Genomic DNA, 6656 nt, shown 5'->3' with positions numbered 1-6656 from the left:
TAAAATCCTGGCATAAGCAACGGAGTGGGTCGTGCAATTCAAAATTAATTTTACAAGCTTTCAGAAATAGGGGGAAAAGTGTCTTGATACCCGGGAGGGTACCAATACTTTTTTATTATTTTTTTCTATGTATGTTACCGCATAACTTTGGACCACGTTAACCAATTACTATAATTCTTTTTTAAAGTAAAGGTGTTACCTGACAGGTGGTCTAATTTGGTTTAAATCCGATCATTGGATCATGAATAGATTAACGATAACCTTAAATTCTTAGAAGGGAATTGAAATCGGTTTTTTTTTGCTTAAAAATTACTTGTTTATGTAAGCATTTGTTGAAAATGTAGTCTCACATAGAAATGTAAAAGTAAGGCCTCTATCATGAGTTGCATTCGACTGTGGTCGAAAGTGCTGATCGAACGAATTTTCATTTGGTATTATGACGCTCATTCGATGAAGAATAGCGCTATTGTGAATTTCGCTCGGTTATGTTGTTTACAATAGTATATTTTTCACCGCTGAGAAATGTTGTTTACAAATCGAGCAAACTAAATAGTGTGCTTATACATATGTATGTAAATTTGTGCAAATTAAAATGAAATAAAAAAGAAAGCGAGTTTATAAAAACGTGGTAAAGATGAGTACAACTGAGTTCTGGTTCAACGATTCGTCAGAGGATGAGAGCTTGGTAAACTGGCCAGGAGTAGAAAATGTTTAAGAGGGTTTAAGTGTAGTTTTTCGAATTAATAAAAATAGTTTAAAATTAGTGTCTAGCCGCCATAAAGTAAAAAAACAAATGCAAATCATAAATTTTTCAGAATTTTCTAACACTTCGCTACACCATCGAAGGCAAAATTCTGTTCGACAGAAAATTCGATACTGAACGAAAATTTCGACACGGTTGCATAGCTCATAATTTCCCTTTCGATGTTCGATCTTCGATAACCAGCGAAGAAAATAAAGCTAAGAAAATAATTTTTACCGCCAATTTCACGAAAGCAATTTAAGTGATAAATGAATGCAAATTGCTAGAAATTCTAAAATGTACATGTCATCAATAAAAAAAATCTCGACGTGCTAGAAAAAATCAGAGGTGTATTTTAATTTCGCAGGCCTGTGTTATTTTCGCAGCGTCATCCACTACGGGTTTTAAATCTAGTGGCGGCATCTTCCTAGACATCGCTCCTTTCGTTTTTCCAACCACGGCAAATATCCGCACACTTGTTCCATTTCAAACCATTTTTCTGTACAAATTTATCGATAGCTTTAAAAATTTCGTCGCTAGTGGTGTAAGTCTGAAGTACTTCGATCTTCTTCGATTTGCATTGCGAATGGGTACCTCACTAACACGAGAAGACTGCCTCTAAAATCTTGTTGATTCGCTCTTTGACAGTGTGATTTTGAAGTTCCAAAGAATAAGTAATATATACACGTGCGCGAAACTGATGCGCTTGTTAGGAGAATAGCCCAGCCAGCAAAAAAATCCGAAAATTAATCCGAAAACGGGAAGAAAAGTGGATGAAACGCGGATTAGGTATACACAAGTAGCGAAAGTGGTTGTGAAAAGGTTTATGCATACGTTTTGAATCACGGCGAAGTGGGTTAAAGCGCTTTATGTGTCGGTATAAACAAGGTATGTATATGAGAATGAAAATGATAAAAAAATAGAAGGTAGTTTCACTTCAAACTTTTTTCACGGATAGAGCCATTTTTGAAGTTTCATAAATTGCACATTTTAGAAGCAGCGTTGGTATTAACAAAACATAATTGATGGTATTTTGGGATGGGAGTTTCTATTATTTTTAATAGTTCGTAGTCTTTTCAGACGGTCCTTAATAGTACTGTTTTGGAGTTTCGAAATGTGTAATAACTATGATTAGAAAGTCGTGCCTTTTTTATTAAAAACCACTAAGTTTTATGGTACAAGAAAAACAATTAAGGTATGTACATAGATATGTATGTATGTATGGACATTTAAACAAATAAATTCTGCTTGTTGGCACATCTTGTTAAGGTGTACACCTTATGTGTATATGTATGTACATTACACTGCGTCACCAAAAAAACTTGCTCTTTTTCCGCCGGAATTACAAAACTTTGATAGAGATGTCATAATGCCAGCAAAAGTTAAATGGCTAACATAGCGGGCAAAAACAATGAGCGAAACTACTTTTTTTTGTATCATGTCAAAAGTACCGAAAGTGGTTGTGAAAAGGATACGTTTTCAGATATTTTACTGAAAATTTTCTGATTCAATTTTACGTTAACAAAACGAACTGGGGAACTACGCTCAAGAGCGAAATATCCGTTTGCTGCAAGCTATTTGTGTTGTGTATGGGGTTTGACAAGCCACTGAAGATAATTTTAATAAAAATCAAAATTTTTTGATTGTCTGGCCGCCATGTTGAAGTTTGATCACATCGCTTGTTTTGTGTATGGAAAGTCTAAAGAATTTGCCCGTACCACTAGTATACTCTAGCCACTAGCGGCGCCCCAGGGTGCCGCGTCACCCACTTTGGGAAGGCCTGTCCTAAACTACTAATCCGATTTGAAATTATCGTTTACGTAGAAGATAATAAATTTAATAAGCTTCACTACCGTGTCTTGTAAACTAGTGTAATTATCAATTAAATGAATAGTTAACTATAATTACTTTTAATTCATACCGCTTTCATCACTTCCAATGGTACTATTTTTAAGTCATGTAATATTATTTAGTTAATAAATAAAATAAAAAAAATCTTTAATATTCCTTGCTCTCCTACAAATGGACTAAAAAGCAAAAAATAATATTTCGTTGTCCCATAGAGTTTATTTTAATAACTTTTGATTTTGAAATTTTAGCAAAATTCATTATAAACAATCTATGAGAATGAAAATGATAAAAAAAGAGAACGTAGTTTCACTTCAATTTTTTTCACGGATAGAGCCATTTTTGAAGTTTCATAAATTGCACATTTTAGAAGCAGCGTTGCCACATTGGTATTAACAAAACATAATTGATGGTATATTGGGATGGGAATTTCTATTATTTTTAATGGTTCTTAGTCTTTTCATACGGTCCTGAATAGTACTGTTTTGGAGTTTTGAAATGTGTAATAATTATGATTAGAAACTCGTGCCTTTTTTATTAAAAACACACTAAGTTTTATGTTATAAGAAAAACAATTAAGGTATGTAGATAGATATGTATGTATGTATGGACATATAAACAAATAAATTCTGCTTGTTGTCACATCTTGTTAAGATATACATACCTATGTAAGTATGTACATATGTATGTACATTACACTGCGTCACCAAAAAACTTGCTCTTTTTCCGCCGGATTTACAAAACTTTGATAAAGATGTCATAATGCCAGCAAAAGTTAAATGGCTAACATAGCGGGCAAAAACAATGAGTGAAACTACCTTTTTTTTGTATCATGACCAGAGAACTTAAACAATAGCGAACGTATCGGTATCGTTTAGTTTCGCTCATAGAAGCAGCATTGCCAGGTGGACGTTTTTAACGTCATTTGGACGTTTTATGTATCCTGTGGACGTTTGGACATTTTTTGTGTAAAAAATTACGTTTTTCAACTTCCCAGTAATTTTTCTTTGTTACTAAATCTTGTAAGTAGAACTGAGTTTGAATTATTTTCTTAATAAATCTTTACAATCTTTGTGTTTTACTGCAGCTGCTTCAAAAGATATTTATTTTAATGGACACATATGGCTTAAATATGATGCAAACCAAGCCTACGCGCATTTTTGGGATTCTTGGACTAAGAATCCCGTGTTCAAAGGCTGGTTGTGTAAACACTTGAGGATCCGAGGCTTGTTGTAATACTTGCAACTGCACAATAAAAGCAATTGCACGCTCACAAAAGCATCAAAAAAACTGTGCAGCATAAAACGTCAGAGAAAAGTAGGCAACGTGTTTAAGACTTTATTGCAAACGTAANTATGGGGTTTGACAAGCCACTGAAGATAATTTTAATAAAAATCAAAATTTTTTGATTGTCTGGCCGCCATGTTGAAGTTTGATCAAATCGCTTGTTTTGTGTATGGAAAGTCTAAAGAATTTGCCCGTACCACTAGTATACTCTAGCCACTAGCGGCGCCCCAGGGTGCCGCGTCACCCACTTTGGGAAGGCCTGTCCTAAACTACTAATCCGATTTGAAATTATCGTTTACGTAGAAGATAATAAATTTAATAAGCTTCACTACCGTGTCTTGTAAACTAGTGTAATTATCAATTAAATGAATAGTTAACTATAATTACTTTTAATTCATACCGCTTTCATCACTTCCAATGGTACTATTTTTAAGTCATGTAATATTATTTAGTTAATAAATAAAATAAAAAAAATCTTTAATATTCCTTGCTCTCCTACAAATGGACTAAAAAGCAAAAAATAATATTTCGTTGTCCCATAGAGTTTATTTTAATAACTTTTGATTTTGAAATTTTAGCAAAATTCATTATAAACAATCTATGAGAATGAAAATGATAAAAAAAGAGAACGTAGTTTCACTTCAATTTTTTTCACGGATAGAGCCATTTTTGAAGTTTCATAAATTGCACATTTTAGAAGCAGCGTTGCCACATTGGTATTAACAAAACATAATTGATGGTATATTGGGATGGGAATTTCTATTATTTTTAATGGTTCTTAGTCTTTTCATACGGTCCTGAATAGTACTGTTTTGGAGTTTTGAAATGTGTAATAATTATGATTAGAAACTCGTGCATTTTTTATTAAAAACACACTAAGTTTTATGTTATAAGAAAAACAATTAAGGTATGTAGATAGATATGTATGTATGTATGGACATATAAACAAATAAATTCTGCTTGTTGTCACATCTTGTTAAGATATACATACCTATGTAAGTATGTACATATGTATGTACATTACACTGCGTCACCAAAAAACTTGCTCTTTTTCCGCCGGATTTACAAAACTTTGATAAAGATGTCATAATGCCAGCAAAAGTTAAATGGCTAACATAGCGGGCAAAAACAATGAGTGAAACTACCTTTTTTTTGTATCATGACCAGAGAACTTAAACAATAGCGAACGTATCGGTATCGTTTAGTTTCGCTCATAGAAGCAGCATTGCCAGGTGGACGTTTTTAACGTCATTTGGACGTTTTATGTATCCTGTGGACGTTTGGACATTTTTTGTGTAAAAAATTACGTTTTTCAACTTCCCAGTAATTTTTCTTTGTTACTAAATCTTGTAAGTAGAACTGAGTTTGAATTATTTTCTTAATAAATCTTTACAATCTTTGTGTTTTACTGCAGCTGCTTCAAAAGATATTTATTTTAATGGACACATATGGCTTAAATATGATGCAAACCAAGCCTACGCGCATTTTTGGGATTCTTGGACTAAGAATCCCGTGTTCAAAGGCTGGTTGTGTAAACACTTGAGGATCCGAGGCTTGTTGTAATACTTGCAACTGCACAATAAAAGCAATTGCACGCTCACAAAAGCATCAAAAAAACTGTGCAGCATAAAACGTCAGAGAAAAGTAGGCAACGTGTTTAAGACTTTATTGCAAACGTAATGTAGTGTATCAGAAATGCATATCTACATAACAAAGTTCCACACGCGCCAAAAGTGCATTAAACTTATTTTGTCGGTAATGCAAACAAATTGTCGGTAATGCAAACAAATTGTGGTTCACACGATATATTATGGAATGCTTGATTTCTGCTTACACTGCATTCTCCCATAAGCATATTTTGCTAAGCTAATCCAATGTGCATTTGTATGTGCATAAGTGTCTGGCTGCACATACATGTGTTTGTAAGACTAGTATGTAAGAAGTATAATAAATATGTATTATAGTAAATAAGAACACATAAAATTAAATAAGTTTAAATTTGTATAAATTAGGAAAGAATTAATGAATAAAGAACAATATTCGATAAGCGCTTGACTGCGCCACAACAAATTGTCGTCTTATTACCTTGTCATCTTATTACATGGCGATCCTGCCAGATCTAGCGGCAACTTGTCTTTTTATAGTGGCAAGCTGCCTTTAAGCGGCAAAAGATCCTGCCAGATCTAGCGGCAACTTGCCTTTTTATAGTGGCAAGCTGCCTTGAAGCGGCAAAATATCCTGCCAAATCTAGCGGCAATGCCTTCGTACTGACAGAACACCGTTAGTAGCTGACGTAGCTGTTAACATAAAAAAGCTACATAACCTCGCCAACCGGGCAACGTTTCGACCTCAAAATGAACAAGTTGGTGTCCACTGCCAAGCAGCAACCTCATTTCGGCGAACAGGTGGTCGCTATTTTCATCACCGGTTTGCCTCAGCAAAAAACTGCGCTTAACGTGCTAATCAGAGGCTCATACAAGCTTATTTGAAACTTTACAATGGGAAACTCCAGGTAAAAAGCAACCAGGAAGATGACTCTATATAGGCTGTTTAGCCAAGCAAGAAATCCAGACAGGAAAAGGAGAAAAAAGGTGTCGTTAATTTAATATCAAAATAATAATTATTAATATTTTGGCAACCTAAAGGCTGCCTATTTAGTGGCAAGGATCGAAGATTCTTGCCGTTTATTACATGGCCTTTTATTACTAACAATTTATACCTAAATTATTTAATATTCTATATTTATTTTTATAAAATGGGTGGACAAACATCAAAAATA

The 6656-nt window shown here is 33.8% G+C and overlaps 1 long non-coding RNA gene across 1 annotated transcript in view; it reads left to right on the top strand.

Moving 5' to 3' along the window:
• Nucleotides 1–1368: 1368 nt before the first annotated feature.
• Nucleotides 1369–6656, top strand: part of LOC108362126 (uncharacterized) — a 12643-nt gene continuing 7355 nt past the window's right edge. The window contains exon 1 of the long non-coding RNA XR_001847418.1: nt 1369–1630. This is a non-coding gene — a long non-coding RNA (uncharacterized LOC108362126). The remainder of the gene's footprint in view (nt 1631–6656) is intronic.

Source organism: Rhagoletis zephyria, unplaced genomic scaffold (genome assembly GCF_001687245.7).
Source record: "Rhagoletis zephyria isolate East Lansing unplaced genomic scaffold, Rhagoletis_zephyria_1.1 Rzeph_scaffold_00943, whole genome shotgun sequence".
Classification (NCBI taxonomy): Eukaryota; Metazoa; Arthropoda; class Insecta; order Diptera; family Tephritidae; genus Rhagoletis; species Rhagoletis zephyria.
Note: the sequence above shows the minus strand (reverse complement) of the source record. Positions and strands in the feature narration are given on the sequence as shown.